This window comes from Vulpes vulpes, chromosome X (genome assembly GCF_048418805.1).
Source record: "Vulpes vulpes isolate BD-2025 chromosome X, VulVul3, whole genome shotgun sequence".
In the NCBI taxonomy this organism is placed as follows: domain Eukaryota; kingdom Metazoa; phylum Chordata; class Mammalia; order Carnivora; family Canidae; genus Vulpes; species Vulpes vulpes.
In genome coordinates, this window is record NC_132796.1 from 36880668 (window position 1) to 36895621 (window position 14954).

A 14954-nucleotide genomic window follows, 5' to 3' on the forward strand; every position below is an offset into this window, starting at 1 on the left:
ATTTGTCCTCAGCTCACATTAGTCAGAATCCTGCAGTTGGATGGGGCTTGGGGTGCTTGCACTGCTGTTAAATACACTGCTCCCTTCAAGACCCAGTGGAAGCGGGGGGAGGAAACGACGTCAGCATATAAGATTTTTCCATCTTAGAAAAGAGATACTTGAGCAGAGAACCAGTCATTGACACAAGATAATTAATCACGATCCACCAATGTGTCTACTCAATTTGTCATGGTGAACATGTCTGTGTTTATTCCATGCTAAACCTTTGAATATTTGTCTTCTTACGTAGCTACATACTGGAGCTATCCTCTGGATAATCAACTCTGCGCAGTCCTGTCACCCTTATTATTGCACCTTTTGAAAAGATCCCACTTTCTTATTCAATTCCATAGCTATCGATTCAGAAAAAAGATAGTATGTAACAGTGTGGGCTTATTATTTCATGAACTCAATGTGCTCATGAATCATTGAATGTCTTCTGTCACTGACTGCTTCTCGTGCCCATGTTATTATGTATTATTGATCCACAATGACTTCGTAATAAAATCAGTTTTCTCTTTATTCTTTCTATTGATGTTCCATTCAGTATCATTTAAACCTCTGTTAACTCAATTGTACCCATTTTGTTTTGCAGACTGAAATCTTTTCTGAGTTTATTCTATGGCTGAGACATCATGCTAGCCACTGGAATCGAATGTCTTATGGCCATGACTCCACACTGCAAAATGGCTTCTAGCTTTGCTTATTGATTCATAAACTGATTTCACTTCTCAGCTCAGTTTCAATTAAATGAAGCTATCATGAATAGCTCTTTAACAGTGGAAAAAAAACCTACTTAGGTATGTGTTTTAAACAAACCAGCATCAAACATCCCTCCCCTAACTCTGCCCTCTTGGCCATGTGGCAAAATATGACCAATACAAATGTTTGTAAACTGTTGCCTTTTCCTCTTGGCTTAGAAGTGGTTTACAGAAAAGGAGATATTCAAGTCTTATGTGAGATCAAGGCTTAGCTGTGCTGGTCTTGCACAAAAGGGGGTCAGCGGCTTGAGTTTGGGTCCCTTAACAAGATGGATAGAATCCCGGCTGTAGCATTCAGAATGCTGATGAGATTCCCCACTGATTACTCCTCTCCATCTGAACTGGGCCAGGCCTTTCTTGTTTCTCTCTCTGGAGTAGAGGTCTCCTCCATTTTTCTTCTTTAAAAAAATAGAATTTAATAGTAAAAATAAGAACAATTATTTGGCTATGGCATAACGGCCTGTGCAAAGTTAATTCTGATTCCAAGACATATTTTAAGCCAAAATATATTCACTTTCTGAACTCTCAATGTGGCTAGAATGACTTTTGCTTCTTTTCCCCCCAAAGCAGAAAATCATAACCATATTGTATAAGAAAAATACCTAAAACACTATCTGAAACTTGCCTTACTTTTTCTTAATCTTCACGATTAGATATTACTGACAGAATTTTAGAATTTTGGCTGTAAGTCAAACTGAACCATTACAAAATAGATATTAAAATAAGCATTGAAGAAAGAGAAATTTATTACACTGGAGGATAAAGACCTTTTATTAAGAATGTTTCACAGGGGAGAGAAACTTTAAGGAAATCAGCTGGCTCACAGACTACCCAAAATATTTTGATAGAGAAGGAAGGAAAGATTATCAGGTGTGAGTGAAGGCATGCCAGTGTTATTGTGTTTGAGGTGTGTTTGGGGAACAAGGAATGGTTTAATGTGGTCATGATGTATGATTGGGAGTGGCTGGACACCAGGCCAGTGAAATATTCTTCAACTAATTCTGAAGCATTACTAGTGAGAATCAGAAAGAATACCAGGAAGTAAATCGTCAGTGTATATAAATACAGCCAGACCACTTCATTGATCTGTATTCACAAAACCTGCCAAATCAGAAACAGAATCTTTTCTCTTCTAGATTTATTTCATTCTGAATCCCAGGCAGGGGAATGGTAATAATCATTATTGGCTCAATTGCTTTAGACCCAAAGGAATAGATCTCTATTGTCAGAAATAATGGCTGCATAACAATTTCTTTCCCCTGACCCCCCAAAAATAAAACCATAGCTCATGGATCTGTGGATCAGCTGGGTGGCTCTTCCGATCTTGGTTAAGCACAGATGATTGCATCTAGAAACACTCCTGTGTCACTTGTTAGTAAGCGGATCAGCCAGGCACTGGTTGGTCTATGATGGCCTTGCTTGAGATGCACTCTCCTCCTCAAGATCGCTTGTGTCCCCGAAGACAGGTCCAGCATTGTTCACATAGATCTCCAGGGTCCTGGAGAGCAAACAGAAGTGCACAAGACCTTAAGAAGCCTAGTCTTGGAACTGCAACACCACTGCATTTTATTGGCAAACCAAATCATACGGCTAGTCCAGTTTCATAGGATGGGGTACAAACTCCACCTTTGATGGGAGAAGCTTCAAAATCAGGTTGCAAAGGGCATGGTTTCAGAGAAGCATGGAAAGTTATGCCATTTTTACAATCAATCTACCTTGCAATAGGAGGCCTAAAATTTGAAAAGCAGGTATCAGTTTAAAGAAGTGTCTCCCAGGTTGGAAAGAACTAAAGCATTGTTTGGTAGTGAAGAATTGCATCCAGCTATGTCTCTGTTGGCTTTTCTTTTCCTTTCACAGTGGCATCCTGGAAAATTAAAGATCACAATATTAACTTGATCAAGAGCCAGAAATTATAGCGCAGTTAGAATCGTGTTTTAAAAAAGAAACCCACTTCTCCAAGTCTAACTCAAAGCATATAGTGAGATAATCCTTTATAAGTTAAAAAAAAAGTTTGAAGAAGAGCTGAGATTTCATGAAGAAATATGCAAAACATTTTTTAAAAAGATTTTATTTATTTATTTGACAGAAAGAGAGCACAAGCAGAGGGAGCAGCAGAGGGAGAGGGAGAAGCAGGCTCCCTGCTGAGCAGGGAGCTGGAAGTAGGGCTGGATTCCAGCACCCGGGGATCATGACCTGAGCCAAAGGCAGACATTTAACTGCCTGAGCCTCCCAGGGGTCTCACAAAACTTATTTTCAATCTTAATTTGAACTAATCAAAGTGGAAGTCATAATTTGATAATTTCAGTTTGTATACAAAGCAAAGTTTTATAGCTTGTGATTATGCAACAAGTGGCAAGGTAGAAAAGAAACTATCTTCTCTCTTCCTTCTGTGTGTCGCCATGGGCTATGCACCGGCCAATGCTACTGGTATTGTTAAGAACAAGTCATATCCAAAACCTCACTCCTACAGAGGTGTCCTTGATGCCAAGATCTGCATCTTTGACCTGGGGTGGAAGAAGGCAAAGGTGGATGAGCGCACGCTATGTGGCCACATGGTGCCAGATGAATATGAGCAGCTCTCCTCTGGAGCCATGGAGGCTGTCCGTATTTGTGCCAACAAGTAAAAGGTGAAAAGCTGAAGCAAAGATGGTTTTCACGTCTGAGTGTGGCTCCACCCCTTCCATTTCATCCTTATCAACAAGATTTCCTATGCTGGGGCTGACAGGTTGCAGACAGGTATGTGGGGTGCCTTTGGAAAGCCTCAGGGCACAGTGGCCAGGATCCACATTGGTCAAGTCATCATGCCCATGTGTATGAAGCTCTAGAACAAGGAGCATATGATTCAGGCCTGACATAGAGCCAAATTCTAGGTCCCTGGCTGCCAAAAGATCCACACTTCCAAGAAGCAGGGCTTAACTAAGTTTAATGCAGATGAATTTGAAGACATGATAGCCGAAAAGTGGCTCTTCCCAGATGGCTGTGGGGTCAAATACATCCCTAATCATGTCTACCCTGGACAAATGGTGGGCTTTGCACTCATGAGAACCTTGGCACTGTCCCCTCTTTATTCATGCCCACTGACAAATCCTACTTCCTGTCCAACAAAGAGAGAAAGACAGTGAGTGAGTGAGTGAGTGAGTGAGTGAGTGAGTGAGAAGATAGAGAGAGAGACTAGCTTCTCAGGAAAACCACCCTTCATTCTTGGAGGGGTTGCGAGTGACTCTCTGTTGCCTCCTGATGGCAAATAACTTAAATTGCAAAGACCAGCCTAAAGGTTTGACTCATTCTTTTACCATTATAAGCTTTGTAGCCTGTTTAATTTTGTTTTCAATAAGTGTTTGACTAATAAATCCTAATTTTGATTAAGGAATCTCCCAGACTCATTTTTTCCAAATACCACCACTGGTATAGATGCAATGAGCACTGTTCCAAGAGCATAAGGAATAGAGAAAGCAGGCTTATAGTTCTGTTGTTAACACTACACGCCCTTGATTTTTCTGTACCCTAATTTCCTCAACTGCTAAATATGGATGCCTTAAATTTTTCCTGCATAAAGGTTATAAGTACAAATGAAATCTCATTGAAAAAGTACTGCATGCATTGCTAGGAGATTAAATTGGAATGGAGATAGTTTTGGTATCAGACACCTTTGAATTTTATATACTTCTTTACCCAAGAATTCCACTTTGAGGGAATTATTTTAGGGAAATAATTAGGGATGTACATAAAGCTTTAGCTGCAAGGACACTGATTCCTGTAATTTCATGACAACAGATGCTGAAAATGACAAAAATGACCCAAATTAAGAGTTTGGATAAATAAATTACAGTAGACCCATACATTGAAGTGCTAAAGAGCAATGAGAAATAGTAATCTAGAGAATTTTTATGAATATATACTCAATAGTTTCCATGTCACTAAATGAAAAAGCATGTAAAAATAATATGTTCAGTATAATTACATTTTTGGATTAAATATGAGCATAGAAAGACTGAGAGAATATGCTCTAAAATGTTATCAGTGGTTATCTATGTTGGAGATACGAATGGATTTTATTTTCTTATTTTTGATTAACACTATTTTCTACAAGTATTACTTTTATGCAATAACTTTTATTGTTTTTTCCTTATTACAAAGGTTTATGGAATAAAATTTATAAATATAAAGCATTTTTTATGCTTACTTCTTGAATCAGGGCAGTATAATAATGAGAACTCAAATTCAAAAGTCTGCATCTTTAAGGGCTTTGCCAATTGACATTTGTCCTTGTCACAGACAAAACACTTTTCTATTTATGTTTACAGCATTGAAAAATGCACAGTATCCTACAGCACAAGGAGGGAGATTTATAATAAAGCCCTTCATCTCGGTGCATGAGTATACCTGTAAATCATTCAACAGACTCACATTAAGTATAAGCCTCAAAGCAGCAGATGTATCAAACAAACAATAAAATTTGAGTGTGTCTGCACTATCTGCATCTTTGTTTCTCTGTGTAAGCATGAATGTGTTGCTAAACTCTCTATTCTAGAGCCATCTCATTGTTCATTCAACATATATTTACTTTGAGACTATGTATTATCACCTGAGCCTGATACCATGATTCTGGAAAATCAGGTGGCTGGTGGTTTCTTGGAATCAGAATCCTTACAAACACTCAACAATGCCTCTAGCATAGTGTAGATTCTGTACGTAATATCAAATAAGCAAAAATACATTAGCTCTGCCCTCAGGAAACTTATTTTCTGGTTAAAAAGGAAAAAATACATACATTGAATGACTAGGAAAAAATGCCACTCATCCTTTCTTTCAACAAGATTTATTAGGAACTTATTGATGATGGGCAACTTGCCAGACACAGGGCAGAAGATATAGGACACAAATATAGAATATAATCCAGAATCAATTTATGCCAAATGGTGTAATTTAGAAAGGGGAGAGAGTAGTATTAGCTCCCACAAAACTTTCTTCAGAGTTGCAAGAGACCTTGAGAGCATCTTGTCCAAACAAACCTAGCATGACTTTACAGAGGTAGAAATTGCATAGGTGTGGAAGTTTTCCTAGTAGAAATAGAGCTTGGGATGGGGTTGAAATGAGGGACACAATTTGATGGAAAGAATGACAGAACAGTACTCTTCCAGAGGAATAAACAAAGGTTCTGAACTGGGCAAGTACATGACCTATAAGTGAGTCTAAGAAATAAGAACAGAAGCAGAACGTTTATCCAAGATTCAAACACAGACAGAAAGGTTCTCTATTGATTCACAACAAATACCAGGCATCAGAGGATGCAGCTCTTTAAGGACATTATTCTCCCTGAAAAGAGAGATAGAGTAGATACACAGTCCCAAATAGTTGCTCACCTTTACTCCTAAAAACAAACAAACAAAACTAGGGATTAAACATAAATGAACACCCTTTTTGAACTCGGCCACAGTAACTTCTTGCAAGATACATCCACAAAGGCAAAAGAAACAAAAGCAAAAATGAACTATTGGGACCTCATCAAGATAAGAAGCTTTTGCACAGCAAAGGATACAGTCAACAAAACTAAAAGACAACCTACAGAATGGGAGAAGATATTTGCAAATGACATATCAGATAAAGGGCTAGTTTCCAAAATCTATAAAGAACTTATTAAAATCAACACCAAAGAAACAAACAATCCAATCATGAAATGGGCAAAAGACATGAAGAGAAATCTCACAGAGGAAGACATGGACATGGCCAACATGCACATGAGAAAATGCTCCGCATCACTTGCCATCAGGGAAATACAAATCAAAACCACAATGAGATACCACCTCACCCCAGTGAGAATGGGGAAAATTAACAAGGCAGGAAACAACAAATGTTGGAGAGGATGCGGAGAAAGGGGAACCCTCTTACACTGTTGGTGGGAATGTGAACTGGTGCAGCCACTCTGGAAAACTGTGAGGAGGTTCCTCAAAGAGTTAAAAATAGACCTGCCCTACGACCCAGCAATTGCACTGTTGGGGATTTACCCCAAAGATTCAGATGCAATGAAACGTCGGGACACCTGCACCCCGATGTTTCTATCAGCAATGGCCACAATAGCCAAACTGTGGAAGGAGCCTCGGTGTCCATGGAAAGATGAATGGATAAAGAAGATGTGGTCTATGTATACAATGGAATATTACTCAGCAATTAGAAACAACAAATACCCACCATTTGCTTCAACGTGGATGGAACTGGAGGGTATTATGCTGAGTGAAATAAGTCAATCGGAGAAGGACAAACAGTGTATGTTCTCATTCATTTGGGGAATATAAATAATAGTGAAAGGGAATATAAAGGAAGGGAAAAGAAATGTTGGGAAATATCAGGAAGGGAGACAGAACATAAAGACTCCTAACTCGGGGAAACGAACTAGGGGTGGTGGAAGGGGAGGAGGGCGGGTGTTGGAGGGGAATGGGTGACGGGCACTGAGACGGACACTTGACGGGATGAGCACTGGGTGTTTTTCTGTATGTTGGTAAATTGAACACCAATAAAAATTAATTAAAAAAAACATAAATGAACAATTATTAAAAGCAATAGGTTGCAAAGGGGAGGGGGAAACCCCTGCAGTTTCTCTAGCCATACAAATACTTATTCTAAGATGTTGTTTTTGAAGTAGGAGTGAAAAGAACTAGGCACGAATTCCAGCTCTACCATTTACTACAGCACTAAGTCCTCTTGAGATCATTTCTTCATTTTAAAATGGAACAATCATATTTCCACTTCTAGTCAGGGTAGAGCAAGAGGGACCAGATTTATATTCCTGGCTAAAACGACCACAGAAACCAGACAAAATATTTGAAACCAGTGTTCAAGTCACTGAAAATCAGACAGTGGACAGTGATCCCAAGAGAAGAAAAGGTATGAGATGAGACCTATTATAACCCCACCTTACTGTTTGAGAGTGTTTCCAGGTTGTGGTGCAAAAAAGGGAACTCAGGCAGAGCCTCCTGGTCTCCCTGAGTCGGGCAGACAGATCTGAGAGTCAGGGGGACTAAGGCAACTAGAGATAGCTGGTCAGAATACCCGAGAGGAGAGAGGCACACAAAGAGAGCTCTGTGAAGATATTTAAAAGGTTCCACTCAAGTACTTAAGAAAGTATTGACCAAATCATGTGTGTGAATAAGCTATCTGAGTTTGGGGAAAGAACCATCAGAGAGAATCAGAGATAACTGTGCCTAATACTCACACTGAGCCAGGATTATATGTTATCACCAGCCAGGCTGGGAAAAGTTGTAATTCATGGGGCATAGGTATAGTACTCAGGAAGTTTTCTCCTTAGTAGGTAATAATTAGCTCTAGACCTATGTAACAAATTATAAAAACACTTCCTGAAATAACTGAACTATTTTCAAATAATGTAACTACATCCCTGAGCAAAACTGAAGAATACTTAAAGGAATATAAAAATATCCAGAACCCAACAAAGCAAAATTCAAATCGGCCATAATGAGAAGAATAATCACTCACTCACTTACTCACTCAATCAAATCCAACCCAGCATTGGCACACAGATGTTAAAATTAACAGATTAAAAACTCTAAAATAGTTACTATTATTGTATTTTATTTATTAAAGATTTTATTCATTTATTCATGAGAGACACAGAAAAAGAGGAAGAAACATAGGCAGAGAGAGAAGCAGGCTCCCTGCGGGGAGCCTGATGTGGGACTTGATCCCAGGACCCCGGGATCATGCCCCGAGCCAAAGGCAGACGCTTAACCACTGACCCACTCAGGTGCACCACTATTACTGTATTTTATATGTAGAAACAGGAAAAAAATCAAACTTCCATACCTGAGAAAGCATGGAAAGTACCATGAAAACTACCATGTTTGAGACAAAAACAAAACAAAATATTGAATGGGATTAACAGAAGATTAGAAAGAGCAGGAGTAAAAGCCAGTGAATATTGGGACACAGCAATGGAAACTATCCAAAATGAAAAACAGAGAAAATAGGACTAAAAAAAGGAGAAAGACTGAGAGAAAAAAAGGAAGGGAAAAAAGAAAGGCAGGAAGGAAAGAAAAGAGCATTAATGGGCTATGGAACAACTTCAAGCAACACCAAGGGTATGTAATTGGAGTCCTTGAAGGAGGTGGGGGGGGGGGCAGAAAAAAGGTCTTAAAGAAGCAACAGGTACAACTTCTCCAAATGTGATGAAAACTATAAAGCCAGAGATCTGAGAATCTCAACGAATCCCAAACACACAAACATAGTAAGGAAACTATTCCAAAGTGCATAATAATCAAATTGATCAAAATCAGTGATAAAAAGAAAAACTTCAAAGCAGCCAGAGAAAATAAGACATATTATGTACAGTGGAATAAGGGTAAGGATGACATCATATTTTCTATCATAAACAATACAAACTCAAAGGCAGTGGAAAATATCTTTAAAGTACTAAAAGAAAAAAAAAAAACCAAAACCCTGTCAACCTACAATTATATGTGTAGTCAAAACCATCTTTCAAAAATGAAGACAAAATAACAACTTTTTATGATAGAACATTGAAAGAATTAATCACTAGCATACTATCAATACAAGAAATATTAAATGATGTCTTCAGGCAGAAGGAAAATGATACCAGAAAGAAATGTGGATCTATACAAAGGTCTGCAAAGTACTAGAAATGGTTAACTACCTGGGTAAATTTGTAAGAATTTTATTTATGATTTAAATCTCTTGAAAAGATAACTGATTGCTTAAGAACAACAGAAACAAATTTTAACAACCCAATGTATAATAGAGTTTTAAACATAAACATATGACAACTATATCATAAAACCTGGGAGAGGAGAAATAGAATTATGCTATTGTAGGATTTTTAAAAAGATTTTATTTATTTATTCATGAGAGACACAGAGAGAGAGGCAGGGACAGACGCAAGCTCCCTGAAGGAAGCCTGATGGGGGACTCGATCCCAGTACCCTGGGATCACATCCTGAGTCAGAGGCAGAAGCTCAACCACTGAACCATCCAGGTGTCCCAATTGTAGGATTTTTATATACTATGTGTAAAGTGATATAGTATCACTTGAAGGTAGTCTATGATCAGTGAAAGATGCTTGGTGTGAACCCTAAAGCAACTACTAATACAATAAAACAAAATTATAGCTAATAAGTCAACAAAGGATATAAAATAAAGTTTACAAACACTCTATACAAAGAAGGCAGAAAAAGAGGGAAAATAGGAACAAAGAACAGACAGGAAATATAAATAGAAAACAGACAGCAAGATGGTAGATGTGAACCAATGTAAATGATCTAACAATCCAGTTAAAAGGCAGGTTATCAGATTGACAAAGAAAACAAAACCCACTTACATGCTACCAATAGAAATACAATTCAAATATAGCATCAATAGGTTAAAAGTAAAAGAATGATGAAAGATAGTAATACTAACATTAGTCAAAAGAAAGCTTTAGTAGCTATATTAACAACAAAGTAGATTTTGGAGCAAGGAATATTACCAGAGAGAGAAAAGGCCATTTCATAATGAAAACAAGATCAATGCATCAGGAGGACATAACAATCCTAATCACTTATTAACCTAATAAAACAGTTTTAAAATGCATGAAGCAAAATCTGATAAAGCTGTAAGGAGAAATAGACAAATATATAATCATAGGTGATTTTAATACTTCCCTCTCAATAATTGATACAAGTAGATGGAAAATCAGCAAGGATAGAGAAGACTTAAACAATGTGATCAAACAACTTAACTTGATTGACATTTATAGAACTATCCATTCAATAGGAGCTTCAAATAATCTCCCTTTCCAGTGCACAAGGAACATTTATCAAGATAGACCATATCCCGGGCCATAAGACAAATGTCAATAATTTAAAAGTATGTAAGTCATACAAATTAGATTTTCTAACCACAATGAAATTAAATTAAAAACCAGTAACAGAAACATTTGTAAAATCCCTAAATATTTTGAAACTAAATAACAGCACACTTGTAAACGACCCATGGATCAAAGAAGAAATCAAAAGAGAAATTATAAAGTATTTTGTACAAAATGAAAATGAAAATTCATGCGCTGCTGCCAGAGTGGTGCCTACAAAGAAATGTATAGCACTAAATGCTTATATTAGATAGTTTCAAGGGAACCTGGGTGGCTCAGTTGGTTAAGCAAGGGAATCTTGATTTCAGCTCAGGTCATGATCTCAGGGTTGTGAGATTGAAACCCGTGTTGGGCCCTGAGCTCAGCATGGAGTCTGCTTGAGATTCTCTCTCTCTCTCTCTCTCTCTCTCTCTCCGTCTCTCTTCCCCTCTGCATACTCTACTCATACTCTAAATAAATAAGTAAATACAATCTTTTTTAAAAAGATAGTCTCAATCAATGACAAACTTCTCTCTTAAGAAACTAGAAAATAAAAGCACCGTAAGCAGAAACAAGAAGTTGATAAAAGTCAAAGCTGAAATCAATGAAATAGAAAACAAAATGCCAGAAAAGTAAATCAATGAAACCAATAATTCTTTATTTGAAAAATAAAACAACAGAATTGATAAACATCTCACCAGAAAAAGAGAGCAAAAACACAAATTACCAATATTGGGAATGAAAGAGGTGACATTACAGATCTTACATATATTGGAAAGTTAAGAAGGAAATGTTGTATATGGACAACTTGATGCTAATAAATTTGACAACTTAGATGAAATGGAAAAATTCCTTGAAAGACAAACTACCAAGGGCAGCCTGAGTAGCTCAGCGGTTTAGTGCTGCCTTCAGCCCGGGGCCTGATTCTGGAGACGGGGGATCGAGTCCCATGTCAGGCTCCCTGCATGGAGCTTGCTTCTCCCTCTGCCTGTGTCTCTGCCTCTCTCTCACTCTCTCTGTGTCTCTCATGAATAAATAAATAAAATCTTTAAAAAAAAAGAAAGACAAACTACCAAGCTTACTTAACCAGACATAGATAACCTGAATAGGTCTACATCCACCAGAAAAATTGAATTTGTAGTTAGAAACATCTCCACAAAGAAAACTCTAGGCCCAAATAACATCACTGATAAATTCTACAAAAGATAGAAAGAAGAAATAATACCAATATTACACAAAATCTTCCCAAAAACTGAACAGGAAGGACTACTCTCTACTTGGTCTCATGAAGCCAACACAAACGCAAAGCCAGGCAAACACATTATGAAACAAACAAACAAACAAACAAACAAAAACCTATAGACCAATATCTCTCCTATAGCATTAACATAGGTGTAAGGATTATAAACAAAATTTTATCAAGTGGAATCAAACAATATATAAAAAGGATAATACATCTTGAGCAAATAATGTTTATCTCAGGAATTCAGTTTTAGTTTAACATTTGAAAATTAAATCAGTGTAAACAAACCTTAAAAAGTCACCATACCAGGGTGCTTGGGCAGTGCAATCAGTTAAGCGACCTATATCCTTGGTTTCAGCTCAGGTCATGATCTCATGGATGGAACCCCACCATTGGGCTCTGTGCATTAAGTGTGGAATCTGCTTGAGATTCTCTCTCCCTCTCCATTTACCCCTCCCCATCTTTCTCTCTCTCTCTCTCACTCTCTTACTCTTTCATTCCCTTGCTCTCTCTCAATAAATTTTTTTAAAAGTCTCCATATAAACAAACTGAAAAAGAAACCACATGAAGTATAATTCATTTGGCATGATCTAACATACAGTTTTGATAAAAACTCTCAGCAAGCTATGAACTGAAGGTGATTTCCTCAACTTGATAGAGGGCATTGTGGTAGGCTGACTCTGACATGGCTTCCAATATTCCCTACCTCCTCTATAAGCCCTTTCCCTGAGTGTGGGCCAGACCTAGTGATGACTCACTTTTTTACAAATAGAATTCTGCAAAAGTGATAAGATGTCACTTCTGAGATTAGTTAACAAAATGAATGTGACTTTCATCCTGCTTGGCCTCTCATGCTCTCTCATTGGCTTGTTCTGAGGGACACTGAGCTGCCTATGGAAAGCCCCATGTAGCAAAAGACTGATAGATTCCCCAGGTCAATAGCTAAAGAGGAACTGACATCCACGATCAAATAACCTGTGAGGAAATGAATCCTGCCAACAACCACATGAGTAGGCTTGGAAGACTTTGGCTGAAACAACAGCACAGTCTTATAAGAAACTTTGAGGCAGAGGCACCCAGCTAAGCCATGTCTGGATTCCTGACCCATGGAAATTGTGAGATAATAAATGTTGCCAAGGGCTACTGGGTGGCTCAGTTGGTTAAGCTGCTGCCTTCGGTTCAGGTCATCATGTTAGGGTCCAGTGATCAAGCCCTGTGTCAGGGTCCCCGCTGAGCAGGGAACCTACTTCTGCCTCTTCCTCTACCCCTCCCTCCACTCGTTCTCTCTCTCTCTCTCCCTCCCTCCCTTTCTCTCTTTTTCTCTTACTCTCTCTCTCTCTCTCAAATACATATATACAATCACAAGAAAAATAGATGTTTGTTGCTTTAAGTTGCTATGTTTTGGAGTTATTCATTATGCAGCAACAGAAAATAAATATAAGCATGTACAAAAAAATCTACTACTAACATTATTCTTAATAGTGAAAGATTAAATGCTTTGCCCCTGAGATCAGCAACAAGACAAGGATGTTTGCTCTCACCACTTCTATTCAACATTGGATTGGAGGTCCAGTTGGTATGATCAAACAAGGAAAATAAATAAGAGGCGTTCAGATAGAAGGGGAAGATGTGAAACTCTTTATTCTTAGCATGATCATCTATGTAAAAAATCTGATTACATCTACAAAAAAAGCTGCTAGAACTAAAACATAAATTTAGCAAAATTGCAGGATACAAATCAATACATGAAAATCAATTGTATGCCTAAATACCAGCAACAATCAGAAATTGAACTTACATAAGCAGTAATATTTAAAATCACATCAAAAAATGTGAAATACTCAGGGATAAATCTAACAAAAGATGTGAGAGATTTTGTACACCAAAGATTACAAAACATTGTTGAGGGAAGCTAAACAAGACCTAAATAAATGGAGAGGTATGCCTCGTTCATGAGTTAGAAGACTTAATATAATTAAAATATGAATCCCCTTATATTGATCTATAGAGTTAATATAATCCTAATCAAAGTCTCAACAGGACTTTTTTGTAGAAAATGAAAATCAAATTCTAAAATTCATATGTAAATGCAAAGACCTAGAAGGGCTAAAACAATTTTGGAGGACAGATACTACCTGATTTCAAGACTTATTTTAAAGCTATAGAAATCATGACAATATAGGATTGCACCAAGATGGACAAATACATCAATGAAACAATAGAGAATTCAAAAATGGACTCATATCCATATGAGGAACTGATTTTAGACAAAGGTGTAATGGTAATCAGTGGAGAGAGTTTTCAACAAAAAGTGCTGAAACAATTGAAAAACCATGTGCCCCCCGCAAAAGACCCTCAGTCCATATCTCATACCATATACAAAATTTAACTCAACAATGATCCTAGACTTAAATATAAAAGCAAAAACTAAAAACTTCTAGAAGAAAACAGGAGAAAATCTTTGTGATCTTGAATGATGCATAGATTAATTACAGACATATCAAAAGCACCACCTATTTAAAAATTGGTAACCTGGACTTCAACAAAGTTAAAAACTTCTGCTCTTCAAAAGATACTGTTGAGAGAATGGAAAGACAAATCACAGACTGAGAGAAAGTATTTGCAAAGCATATGTCTGATACAGGACTTGCGCTCGGAATATATTTTTTAAAAACGTCTCAAAACTCAATAATAACAAAACAAACCACCTAATAAATGGGCAAAAAATTTTAACAGACACTTCACCAAATGTATACTGATGGCAAATAAGCATAGGGAAAGATATTCAACATAATTAGTCAGTAAGGAAATGCAAATTAAAACCGCAATGAGATGCCACTATGCATCTATTATATTAAATTAAAATTAAATTGAAATGATAAAGGCTGACCATACCAAGATTTGGTGTGAATAAAAGAAACTGTAACTTTCATACACTGCTGCTGAGAATATAAATGATATGAAAATGTTGAAAAGCATTTTTGCAATTTCTTAAGAAATTAAGCATATACCTACCATATGATCCAAGCAATTCACATGGAAGCACTTCCCAAAAGAA

General features: G+C 37.3%; 1 pseudogene; it reads left to right on the forward strand.

The window, feature by feature from the left end:
• The first annotated feature begins 3199 nt into the window (after positions 1–3199).
• LOC112929952 (large ribosomal subunit protein uL16-like) lies at positions 3200–3842 on the forward strand (annotated as a pseudogene).
• Positions 3843–14954: the final 11112 nt, after the last annotated feature.